At 44.0% G+C, this 13,294-nt stretch overlaps 1 pseudogene; it reads left to right on the top strand.

Annotated features, from left to right (window-relative positions):
* The first annotated feature begins 543 nt into the window (after positions 1-543).
* Positions 544-1,909, top strand: LOC103204477 (annotated as a pseudogene).
* The last annotated feature ends 11,385 nt before the right edge of the window (positions 1,910-13,294 follow it).

The raw sequence follows: 13,294 nt of genomic DNA, 5'->3' as shown, positions 1-13,294 counted from the left end.
CTAATAAGCAGCAGATGAGTCACTGGGTGACCTTGGGGAGGAGTCAGGGCATCTCTGGCTGCCCAAGGAGGAGGCTGACTGTGTGGGTGATGTCATGGGAGGGGGCTAAGGGAAGGAAGCATCCTTTATGGGGTAATCATTTTCTGCTCCTCAGAGTACAGACAGGGTTGCCCCAGGCTCCAAGCTTATCTCTCAAATTGCAGCCTTGCTGGCTGGGACTTTTGGAAGAGTCAGGGCCTGATTTTACTGTTTTTGAGTCAGAATTAACTTGGCAGCAATGGGTTTGGTTTGGTTTTAGGGGAGGCAGGAATGTACCTTGGTTTCATAAGAAAAATGGCCTCAGTTGGTCTGAGAAATGACACAGGGGCAGGCTATCTGCTGTCAGATCAGAGTTATTCTCTGTAAGCAGTATCTCATATCCCAGGCAGCTCCCAGCTGACCATTGCAATGGAAGACAAGAGTTGGGTACACCAAGCTTTTTTGCAATGGGTTTGCTGCCAGAACACAGGTGTTGGTGAAAACCATCACAATATTGAAGCCAAAATGGGAAAGGAAAAGACTCGTATCAACATTGTTGTCATTGGACACATAGATTTGGGCAAGTCCACCACTACTGGTCACCTGATCTACAAATGCTGTGGGATCGACAAAAGAACCATCGAAAAATTTGATAAGGAAGCTGCTGAGATGGGAAAGGGCTTCTTCAAGTATACCTGGGTCTTGGATAAACTGAAAGCTGAACATGAGCATGGCATCACCATTGATATCTCCCTTGGAAATTTGAGACCAGCAAGTACTATGTAACCATCATTGATGCCCCAGGACACAGAGACTTTATCAAAAAGATGATTATAGGAACATCACAGGCTGACTGTGCTGTCCTGATTGTTGCTGCTGGTGTTGGTGAATTTGAAGCTGGTATATGCAAGAAGGGGCAGACCTGTGAGCATGGCCTTCTGGCTTACACACTGGGTGTGAAACAATTAATTGTTTGTGTTAATAAAATGGATTCCACTGAGCCATCCTATAGCCAGAAGAGATGTGAGGAAATTGTTAAGAAAGTCAGCACCTACATTAAGAAAATTGGCTACAACCCTGACACAGTAGCATTTGTGTCAATTTCTGGTTGGAATGGTGACAACACGCCTTGGTTCAAGGGACGGAAAGTCACCCGTAAGGATGGCATGCCAGTGGAACCATGCTGCTTGAAGCTCTGGATTGCATCCTGCCACCAACTCATCCAACTGACAAGCCCCTGTGTATGCCTTTCCAGGATGTCTACAAAATTGGTGGTATTGGCACTGTCCCTGTGGGTAGAGTGGAGACTGGTGTTCTCAAACCAGGCATAGTGGTCACCTTTGCTCCAGTCAATGTTATTACTGAAGTAAAGTGTGTTGAAATGCACTGTGAAGCTTTGAGTGAAGCTCTGCCTGGGGATAATGCAGGCTTCAATGTCAAGAACTTCTCTGTCAAAAATGTTCATTGTGGCAAAGTGGCTGGTGACAGCAAAAATGACCCACCAATGGAAGCTGCAGGCTTCACTGCTCACGTGGTCATCCTGAATCATCCAGGCCAAATCAGTGCTGGCTATGCACCTGTGCTGGATTGTCACACAGCTCACATTGCTTGCAAATTTGCTGAGCTCAAAGAGAAGATTGATCGCCATTCTGGTAAGAAGCTAGAAGATGGTCCCAAATTCTTGAAGTCTGATGATGCTGCCATGGTAGACATGGTTCCTGGGAAACCCATGTGTGTTGAGAGCTTCTCTGACTATCCTCCTCTGGGTCGATTTGCTGTTCATGATATGAAGCAGATGGTTGCTGTAGGTGTCATCAAAGCAGTGGACAAAAAGGCTCCCGGAGCCAGCAAGGTCACCAAGTCTGCTCAGAAGGTTCAGAAGGCTAAATGAATATTATCCATAACACCTGCCACTCCAGTCTCTATCAGTGGTGGAAGAATGGTCTCAGAACTGATTGTTTCAATTAGCTATTTAAGTTTAATAGTAAAAGACTGGTTAATGATAACAGAAGGAAAGGACTGTTTTGTGGACCTTTTGTTTTTTTTTGTGGCAGTTTTAAGTTATTAGTTTTTAAAATCAGTACTTTTTAAATAGAAACAACTTGACCAAAAATTCGTCACAGAATTTTGAGACCCATTAAAACAAAAGTTTGATGAAAAAAAAAAAAGAAAAAAAAAGAGTTGGGTGCACCAAAAAACAAATCATAGCCATTGAGTTAATTCCAACTCATAGCCACCCTTACTGAACAGAGTAGAACTGTCCCATAGGGTTTCCAAGCAGATGGCCTCATCTTTTTCCTGCAGAGAGGCTGGTGGATTTGAACTATCGACCTTTTGGTTAGCAACCAAATGCTTTGAACCACTGCACCACCATAGCTCATAAAATTGAGCTTGTAAGCCAACATGAATTATATTTTACTTTGAGATTTGCTGGTGACATGCCCAAAGTAAGTGAGCTGCAGTCTTGTCATCCTCACTTCTAAGGAACATTCTGTTACTTTGGATATGCCATCAGGAAAGACCAATTTCTGGAAAAGAACATCATGTTTGGCAAAGTGGAAGGTCAGCAAAAATAAGGGAAACTCTCATAGCTGCAGCAGTGGACTCAAACATACCAACAGCCATGGAGATGATGCAGGCCTGGGCAACGTTTCATTCCATTATACATAACATTGCCATGAGGCAGAGCCAACTTGATAGCAACTAACAACCACAACAGCTTTGAAATTTATTACATGGCAACAGCTTTGTTTCCTTAATGGTGTTTACTTTAGAAATAATCAAATATTTGAAATCTCTGATCACATTGTTAGAAAGGAGTGGGGATGCTGCTCTGGAACATGATGGAGACCATTGTACTAATCAGCTACAGCTGGAGGTGTAGCCCGGCTTGCCCTCCATGAATGAAGGACTTGTTTTCCCAGCCCTCAGCTGGCAGCTCTCCTAGGGAAGTACTTGAGCTCAGGCACCCAAGGTCATGTACACTTCCTGGGGCAGTTGCATGTGATGACTGGTCAAGCCAGGACCTTGCGTCCTTACTCCAACTTGAGACTACGCCAGAGCTGAGGCCTTTGTTGAGATTATACCACAGTTTAACTTCTCCCACTTCTCAATTCTATTTTCCTCTTCCCCTCCTTCCACAGGAATTGATCCCAAGAACATAACCCTAATAAACACCCTGCACACAATTCTCTACCTTAGAGTCTACTTCCTGAAGAACCTGACCTGAGACAGCCAATGCTACAATACTGCTGCCTAACAAACCCCTCCACCTCTAGCTTACAAAGTTGTTGTTAGGTGCTATTGTTAGGATAAAAATCATATTAAACTAATAATATGCATCAATTGAAGTTTATTTAAGATATGATTTTCAAATTGGGGTGACATTTTGACTCTCACTGCTGTCAAGTAGATTTCACTCATAGCGACTCCTCCTTGCTTTTTCGAGGTGGTATCTCTATGGAACCAGATTGCCAAATCTTCCTTCTGAGGAGTGGCTGATGGGTTTGAACTGCCAGCCTTCTGGTTAGCAGTCAGATGCCTTAGGCAGTATGCCACCAGAGCTCCCAAAGTGTCTCAATGAAGAAAGAACATCCAAAGATTCTTATGTTCCATCTTATCAACATTGCCATGGAAAAAGGGCCAGAAGACAACTGAAAAAACAATTTGTGGTCAGGAAGGATTTATTTACCCTAAAACATGGTTCTAGTCTGACCTTTGGATTCTCTTTTGAAACTCCACATAGATAACTCTTTTAAAAGAGCACAATGCCCAAGCCTAGACTATTGTTTGAGTTAAAGGGGACTTCTAGAAAACCCATTTTCTCAAGGCTCAAGATTCAAAGATCATCTCAGGGTAACATCTTGAGTGGGGCACCTTAACTTCTATGGAATCTTGAAATCTGGATTACATGATTTCTCACAGTCAAGTTGACCCCTGATTCATGATGATCCCACTTGTTATATAGTGGAACTACTCCATTGGGTTTTCTTGGCTATGATTGTTATAGAAGCAGGTCACCAGGACTTTCTTCTGTGGTACCACTGGGTAGGTTCAAACTGCCAACCTTTAGGTTAGCAGTTGAGTACAAAGCCACTCCTCGGAAGGAAGGTCAATCTACTTCCATAGTGATACTGCTTTGGAAACCCAAGAAGGGGTCACTATGAGTCGAGTCCGACTCTATGGCAAATAACAACAACAAACTATTTGATAACCTAGGGGCATCTGACTTAGAATAACAAGCACTTACTCTTCCCAATTACAGGTCTGTGAGTCAGTAGGGGCAGCTCTGCTCCAGGGGAGAGGCCATCTGAATTATTGTCAGACTGAGTTGGGTTCAGGTCTGTTCCATGTGTCCCTCACTCATTCTCCTTGCACTAGCAGCTCCTCATTCTTTCTGAGTCAGATTACAGTGGTGAAGGACTGTGAGCAGAAACACACAATACCTTCTACAGTCTCATCTCACAGCTGGCATGGTCCCTTCTGCCCTAATCCCATTGGCCAAAACAAACCCATGGTTAAGTTTGACATCAATGGAGCAGGAGAATGGACTCCACACCCTGGTGCACTGTGAAGTCTTTCCCTAGAAGGAGGCAGGTGAGAACTGAGAATAAGAACACAATCTAATCTAATCATTTATCTACCCATTCATCCATTCATGAAGCACTTGCTGAATATGGACGATGAGACAGACATGGCCCTAGTGCTGAGATTGAAAGGATGGGTGGGCCATCCTCCTGCCCTCAGGCACTCACAGTCCAGTGATGGAGAAAGCCAATAATCAGTGAATCACAGCACAATGTGGTAAATGCTGCAGCCAGAGAGGGCACTGTGGTGGACTGGTCCCCACTGCCCCTAGTATCCATTCCTCCTTCCCATCATCACCCCGATTTCCTTTGGGGTTGTCTCTCCCATGTTGTGCCAGTCTTGAAGGGACTGTAAACTAGAAGCCCAGTCCACTGTCAGCCCAGGGGTGACCAGACCGCCTAAGGTGGTCACACTTTCTCTAGGCATCTGCAGCTTGGCTGAGTGACATGCAGTGATGGATGCAGCCCACCCCTTCAGGGACGGAGCCTAGACTGGATGGCTAGTTTTATTCCCATTGTCCTATTCCCACATCTACCCCCTAGCTTCTTATCCACACTTTGAGTTATCTTATATCACTGAAACAATTCATTTTGCCTGTATCAGCCAGAGAAGGTTTCTGTTATTTTATCCAAAGGTCCTTAACTGAATTAGGATCTGAACACAGATTTGAGCAAGGGAGAGAAGAGCCAAAAAGAGGAGGTCTGTAAAGCTAAGCCCTAAAGTGTTAGGAGGAGCTAGCAAGGGGATAGAAGGGTAGAGGGCCGTCCAGGGAGAAGGAGTAAAATTGTAGAGGTCTGGTGGTGAGAGAAGCCCTGTCACAGGAAGTGCAAGGAGAGGATGAGAAAAACAAAACATTTATTTGGTATTTATAAAACTAATCTCCAAGGTTTATTTGCTGGTGTAGGAGGGGCACAGAGCTCAGTGGGTTTATCTAGAAGGTCCTTTTGAGTTCCAGAAATGAGAAATTGTGGGTTGAAAGCTAGGGACCAGTCCTCTTTGACAGCTGAGGCTGTAATTGGTTACTCTCTAACTGTTTGTTGTTTTTGTTGTTAGGTGCCATCAAGTCAATTCTGATTCATAGCAACCCTACCTACAACAGAATGAAACACTGCCTGGTCCTGCATCATCCTTGCAATTGTTGCTCTGGTTGAGACCATTATTGTAGCCTTTGTGTCAATCCATCTCATTGAGGATCTTCCTCTTTCTCGCTGACCCTCTACTTTACCAACCATGATGTCCTTCTCCAGGAATTGGTCCTTCCTGGTAATATGTCCAAAGTATGTGAGATGATGTCTTTTCATGCATACTTTTAAGGAGCATTCTGCTGCACTTCCTCTAACTCTTAGGGAGGTGCATTTATCTGTGTTCCCATCCCCCTGGGATGGAGGTGGCAGTGGGGGCCAAGGTAGAAAAGGCAAGGATGAAACAGAATGACTTGATAGGGAAAAGGAGCGTAGATATGAGAATAAATACCAGGGCAGGCAGGATGGCAGCTGGGGGAACATGGGCTTCAGGACTGAAACAAGCAAGAGGTCTGAAATCTGCAAGAATAGAGCATCACCAGGTATCAGAGGGATGGTGGAGATCCCGCAATCCACATTATGACAAGAGGAAGCAATAGAAGAGTTTCCGTGCCACAGCTCCTTATTCCTCCGGAAGGCCATCCCAAGCGCGCCATTTGCTTCCTGCTGCCCTCTCCTGGTATCTCACGGAACTACCATCACTATAACGAAGGGGTTTCTTTGAGTGGTGCAGTTCAGCTCACTAAACTACTATTTCTAATTAGCTCAACTGCTAAACGAAATATTGGAGGTGCACCCAGAGGTGCCTGAGAAGAAAGGCCTGGTGATCTTCTTCTTCTGAAGGAAACAGGCATTGCACAGTTCTATTCTCACACACTTGGGGTTACCATGAGTCGGAGTAGACTGAATGGCGACTGGTGCTGGTATTCTTCAAAGGACGAGTAAGCCCTTGGCTTCCAGAGGAATAAGGAGCCGTGGCACCGCAACTCTTCTGATTTCTTCCTCTTGTCGTAATGCAGACTGGGACATCCCTGCTGTGCCCTCTGGTGACACTCTATTCTTGCAGATTCTGAGACCTTTGCCTCCTGTAGGGTTATCCTTAAATTCAGACCTCTTGATTCTTTCAGTCCCTGAAGATCACTTTTCCCCAGCTGCTATCCTGCCTGCCCTGGTATTTATTCTCACATACACACCCTCTTTCCCTATCAATGGGAGGGTGCAGCACTGGAAGGGAACTTAGGGATACTTTTGTTCAGTCATCTCATTTTACAGATGAAGAAACTGAGGACCACGAGGGGAATGACTTATTTTGGGTCATACGCACATCAGTGAGCTTGGGCTTTTAATGCTGATGATCTTCATGGCCTATAATTATCACCAAACCTGGAAAACAGTGGCTTCCCCCTGAGAGTTCAACCTTATGGTTTAATCACAGATACTACAGAAATTTGTCCACCGTCAGCCATGTAGTTCTGGCTATCACTAAATGTAGCTGCTTATCATCTGAAACAAGTTGAATTCCAAAGAATCTGCGGCCCAGAAGAAAAACTAAAAGACAAATAAACAGAAATCTGGTTCTTTATACACAACAGGTACTTCAAGGTTCAAGAGATGTAGGGAGAAGGGATGGGACAGAAGCTCCTGAAGGATGAGTTGTTGCTTGGAATGTCCTGAAGCATGAGATCCGACAGTTCCTCTCTTGATCCGAGCACCCACACATCTCCTCCACTATTAGTCATGAACACAGACTTTCTAGTTTGAAATCCAGTCACATAGGCAAGTCTCTGACCTACAGGCAGTGCCTGGCTTGTAGATACAATGAAATATTTATGGTCTATGGGATGCTGATGGTGAGATGACAACTTTTTCTGGACACCCTCTTCCCTTAGAAGTATCCAGCTGTCAGAACTACATCAGGGCAAGTAAGAATATACCTTCTTTCTAACATAGTGATTATAAATTGTGGGCAACAGTCACCCCAAAATGGCAAGAGTTGGCAGGAGAAAAAAGGGAGGAAGGAAGAGCTTTCTGTGTTTAAATGCTTTATCTGGGACTGTGGGCAATTACCTACTAGGTAGCAAAAGTTTACTATGGATGTCAGAGTAGAACTGTGCTCCACAGGGTTTTGAATGGCTGACTTTTTGTTGAGGCATTGGTTTGTTTCTGTATTCATTTGGAGCTTTGTAGGCTCTGGAGCTGGGTTGGCTGTAATCTTTATGGAAGCTGCTTGCCAGGCCTGGATCTTCCGTGGTGCTGATGCATGGATTCAAACAGGCAGTCTTTGGGTTATTAACTGAGTGCAGACCATTTGTGCCATCCAAGGGCCTTTCAGTGGCTGAATTTTTGGATGTAGATCCCTAGGCCTTTCTTCTTCTTTTTTTATTTATTGTGATTTAGGTGAAGATTTACAGAGAAAATTCACTTTCCATACAGCAGTTCACATACACTTTGTCTCACGACATTGACCACCATTTACCATAATGCAACAGCTCCCCTCCTACCTCCTCCCCACAGTTACCTCTTCCCAGTGCCCATCCCTCTGTGGTCTCCTGCCCCCTGAACTATCTCCCTGTGCATAAGCAGCCCTTTTTTCTCCCATGATTGTTCTCTCCAAGGAATGTATCTACTTGAGGTAAATGTTCAACTCATATCCTAGGCCTTTCTTCTAAGATACCTCTGGGTAGACTCAAGGCTTTAACCTTTCAGTTAGTAGCCAAGCACATTAACTGTCTGCATCACCCAGGGACTCCAGTAAAAGCCTACAGGAGAAGCATTTAAAGTGCTGATCCATTGCCATTGAGTCCATTCTGACTCATCGCAACCCTATAGTACAGAGTAGAACTGCCCTTTAGGATTTTCAAGGCTGTAATCTTTATGGAAGGAGCTGTGGTGGTGCAGTGATTAAGGCATTCTGCTGCTAACCAAAAGGTCAACAATTAGAACTCACTAGCTGCACCACATGAGAAAGATGAGGCAGTCTGTTTCCTTAAAGATTTACCACCTTGGAAGCCCTATGGGGCAGTTCTACTCTGTCCTATAGGATGGCTATGAGTCAGAATCAACTTGATGGCAGTGGGTTGGTTTTTAGGAATCTTCATGGAAGGAGATTATCACATATTTCTCCTATGGAGAGGCTGGTAGGTTTGAACCGCTGACCTTGTGGTTAGCAGTTGAGTACTTAACCACTGTGCCACCAGGGATCCTATTTAAAGTGCAAATATACATAAATTCCCCCATGAAGGTTGAGAGAAAAGCAGGAATACAGATGTTATGGACTGACTTGTGTCCTCAAAAAATATGTGTGTAAATCCTAACCCCTTATTCCTATGGTTAAGATTCCATTTGGGAATGGGTTCTTTTTGTTATGCTAATGAGACAGTATTAGTGTAGGGTGTGTTTCAAGTCAATCTCTTTTAAGATATAAAAGAATAGATTAAAGTTTGGCAAAAGATATTTCTACGTATCTATTTATATGTGCCACAAATATATCCATATATATTCCATATATACAATAGCACATTAGGGGGCAAAATGATGAAAACTTCTTAGCCATAACCAAACATCTTGATGTAATGGGCTTGAGGACTTAGAACCATAATCTTGGGGGTCATCTATGTCAATTGACATAAAATAGTCCACTAAAACAATGTTCTACATCCTACTTGGATGAGTAGTGACTGAGGTCTTAAACACTTGCAAATGGCCATCTAAGATGCAACAATTGGTCTCTTCCTGTCTGAAGCAAAGAAGAGTGAAGAAAATCAAAGACTCAAGAAAACAATTAGTCCAACAGACTAATGGACCACGCAAACCACAGCCTCCACTACCCTGAGACCAGAAGAGCTAGATGGTGCCTGGCTACCACAACTGACTGCTCTGATTGGGATCATAATAGAAGGTCCTGGACTGAGTGGAAGAAAAAAGTAGAACACAACCAAAAGCCATAAAAAAGATCAGACTTATCAGCCTGACAGAGACTGGTGGAACCCCCAAGACTATGGCCCTTAGACAGCCTTCAAACCTGGAACTGAACCAATGGTCAGGGAAAACCTTTTAGCCAAGCAGTAGGCCGACCTATAATGTATAATAACACCTGTGAGGAATGTACCCCTCAAAACAATCAACCATATATCATCAAAAGGCCAGCATTTGCCCAAAAACAAAGTTCAGGAAGCAAGAAGGGGAAGGAAAGAAGGATGAATGGAAATGGGGAACACGGGAAGGAAGTAGGAACAGTGTGGTTACATTGAGGGAATTGCAACTAATGCCATAAAACAAAAAAATGTATAAACTGTTGAATGGAAAAAGAATTTACCCTGTAAACTTTCAGTCAAACCATAATAAATTAAAATAAAATAAAAGAGCTGATTAAGCAAGTAAACAAGCATAGATGAGGGAAGATAGAGGTCAGACAACATGAAAATCACCAAAGAACTGAGGAACAGAAGCTGAAAAGGGACAAGGATCTTCTCCTAGTGCCAACAGAGAAAAGCTTTGCCTTGAATTCAGACTTCTAGCCACCTAAACAGAAAACAAATTTCTTTTTGTTAAAGCCTTCCATTAGTGATTTTTCTGTTAAGGCTGTTGTTGTTGTTGTTATGTGCCACTGAGTCAGACCTGACTCATAGTGTGACCCTTCCTTGGGTTTCCGAGGTGATATCACTACGGAAGTAGATTGCTCAACCTTCCTTCCGAGGAGTGGCTGGTGGGTTTAAATCACCAGCCTTCTGGTTAGCAGTCAAGTGCCTTAGGCACTGCACTACCAGAGCTCCTTCTATTATGGCATTACTAGAAAATTAAGACATAGGTATTGGTCCATAAGCAAAGGGTATGGGCAGCTGAGGAGGCAGGATGATTGATGGTGCCCACAGAAAGTAGGGCCAACGCAAGATGTAAGCTATGAAAGGAGGAACTACTGAGAGAGCAGTTTCATGTGTTCAGGATGACAGCAGAAAAATTCAGGAATGTGGCAGAGCATGCTTTCTCATCACCAAAACTTTTTCCATCTCTTTCTGGGTGCACAGCTAGACTACATTTCCCTGCCTCCCTTGCAAACAGGTATGGTTATGTGACTGACTTCTAGTCAATGGAACAGAAGCAATATGGCCCATAAAAACCTTTCATGGGTAACTCTTTCTCTAGTCTACTCTCGGTCAGCTCAAGGTCAATGCCCTTGGTGACTTTGGAAGCTATATGATTAAAATAGCAGAGTTGCTATCAGCCCGGGTTCCTGAACGACTGGATTGAGCAGAGTCTCCCACATACCAACACAAACCACCACAGAAACATATATTTTGTACTGTTCCATGAGGTAACATCATCGGGTAAAACACAGACTTTTACTGTGTTAAGTCAAAGTTTGAGGATTTGCTTATCATAGCAGATTGTTGTTAGGTGTCATCGAGTCAATTCTGACTCATAGCAATCCTTAGTGATGGTAGACCTACCTCATGGGATTTTCTAGGCTGTAATCTTTACAGAAGCAGATCACCAGGTCTTTCTCCTGCAGAGTTGCTTGTTGAGTTTGAACTACCAACCTTTTGTTTAGTAGCTAAGCACTTAACCATTGTGCCACCAGGTCAACTACTTACAGGTGCCATTGAGTCAGCTCCAACTCACAGTGACCCTGTGTACAACAGAATGAAACACTGCCTGGTTCTGTGCCAGCCTCACAATCCCTGCTATACCCAAGCCCATCATTGTAGACAGACACTGTGCCAATCTAGCTCGTTGAGGGCCTTCCCCTTTTTCGTTGACCCTCCACTTTACCAAGCATGATATCCTTCTCCAGGGAATGGTTCCTTCTGACAACATGGCCAGAGTAGGTGAGATGAAGTCTGTCTATTCTTGCTTCCAAGGAGCATTCTGGCTGCACTCCTTCCAGGACAGATTTGTTAGTTCTGGCAGTTCATGGTATTTTCAGTATTCTTCGTCAGCACCACAACTCAAAAGCATCAATTCTTCTTCAGTCTTCCTTATTCATTGTCCAGGTTTTGCATGCATATGAGGCTATTGAAAATACCATGGCTTGGGTTAGGTGCACCTTAGTCTTCAAAGGGACAGCTTTGCTCTTTAGCACTTGATAGAGGTCTTTTGCAGCAGACTTACTCAGTGCAATAAGTCATCTGATTTCTTGACTGCTTCTTCTTTTGGTGTTGATTGTGGAACCAAGTAATATGAAATCTATGACAACTTCAATCTGTAATATAAGGAGTGAGCCTCAGAATCTCTTAAAGTTGCTCTAAACACTAATGGAGACTTATCATGGTAATATTACAAGCCATTCTGCAACCCTCTGTTGGTAACCAGGGACATACCTACCAAGTGAGATGCAAGCAGAGGGAGTCATTACCCCTAGTTTCAAAGTTGAGTACATTGCTTAAAGAGATACAGTAACTTGCTCAGACTGGTATTCCTGGAAGTCCCTTCATCAAGACTCAAATCTACAATTCTAGAAGATTTGTAGAATATTGTGTGGGGAAGCACCCTTATCTTACTGTAACAGACCGTATTGAAACTCCACCTTCACATTATTTTTCCATTCTCACTTCCAAAAGGCAACATCTCACTCTCTTTGCTTGGCTACTTGGCTGCTGCTGGTGTCTGCTCTGCTTGTGCACATGGAAAGGTAGAAGTGCCTGAGAATTTACACTAATCTACGGGTGCTCTTGACCAAAGGTTGACAATGCAGGGGTATAAATGCTTCAGCTGCCTCACCTCTGACCACCTTGATCACCCCAGACCATTATGGGGTATGGTCCAAACTGTACCTGGATTCCTTGTGGGACGGAGCCAAGTGAGATCCTCCAGGGCGCTTCTCTGATCCTGTACCCTGGTGTGGTACCCCTCCCTCTTGTCCCACGTCCCCACCCCCTACTGGTGTTCCTTCCTAATAAACCACTTTTTCATTAAAGCTTCTTTCAGAATCTACTTCTGGGGAACCTACTCTAAATTATTTAAATAGAGCCTGCCCCTCTCCTTATTCAAATGAGGAAGCTGATGAGCAGAGAGGAGAAGGGACTTGCCTGAGGTTACACAGAGGAGAATGAGACCAGGGCCCAGGTCCCTGAGCTTCATCTTCTGCTGCTCTGACAGCTGGTACCACAAAGAGATCTTCACTCTTAACACCTGAGCTGTCACCTGCAATGACCAAGCAAGAGTCAGCACTCTGACTTGAGCCAAATTGATAGACTCCCACAAAACAGTACTTACCTGGCTGCCTGACGCACTAATACCTGCTTTCCTACTGTGGTGCTGGGCAAACATTCTACCAGCAATATTTATAGAGCAGCTGCTTCGTGTCAGGCAGTATTCTGGGTGCTGGGGAAACAAAGTGAACAGGATGACTCACGCACCTGCTTCTCATGAAGGTGAGAGAGGGTAATATAAAGTCGGAGAGTGATATGGCTCAGAAGAAAAGTAAACAGGGACCAGGAGTTTGAGAGTGATGGGGTTCTGTTGTATTATACAGGGAAGGACTTGTGAGGAGGTGATATAAGACCATGAGTCAACAACTGGCATAACATACTACACAAAACATTGTTCCACCTCCTACTTTGGCAAGTAGTGACCAGGATCTTAAAAGCTTGCAAGCAGCCATCTAGATGCAACGATGGGTCTCTCCTCATCCAGAGCAAAGAAGAATGAAGAAAACCAAAGATTCATGG

This window comes from Orycteropus afer, unplaced genomic scaffold (genome assembly GCF_000298275.1).
Source record: "Orycteropus afer afer isolate SDZICR_OR568_19922 unplaced genomic scaffold, OryAfe1.0 scaffold00250, whole genome shotgun sequence".
In the NCBI taxonomy this organism is placed as follows: Eukaryota; Metazoa; Chordata; class Mammalia; order Tubulidentata; family Orycteropodidae; genus Orycteropus; species Orycteropus afer.
Note: the sequence above shows the minus strand (reverse complement) of the source record. Positions and strands in the feature narration are given on the sequence as shown.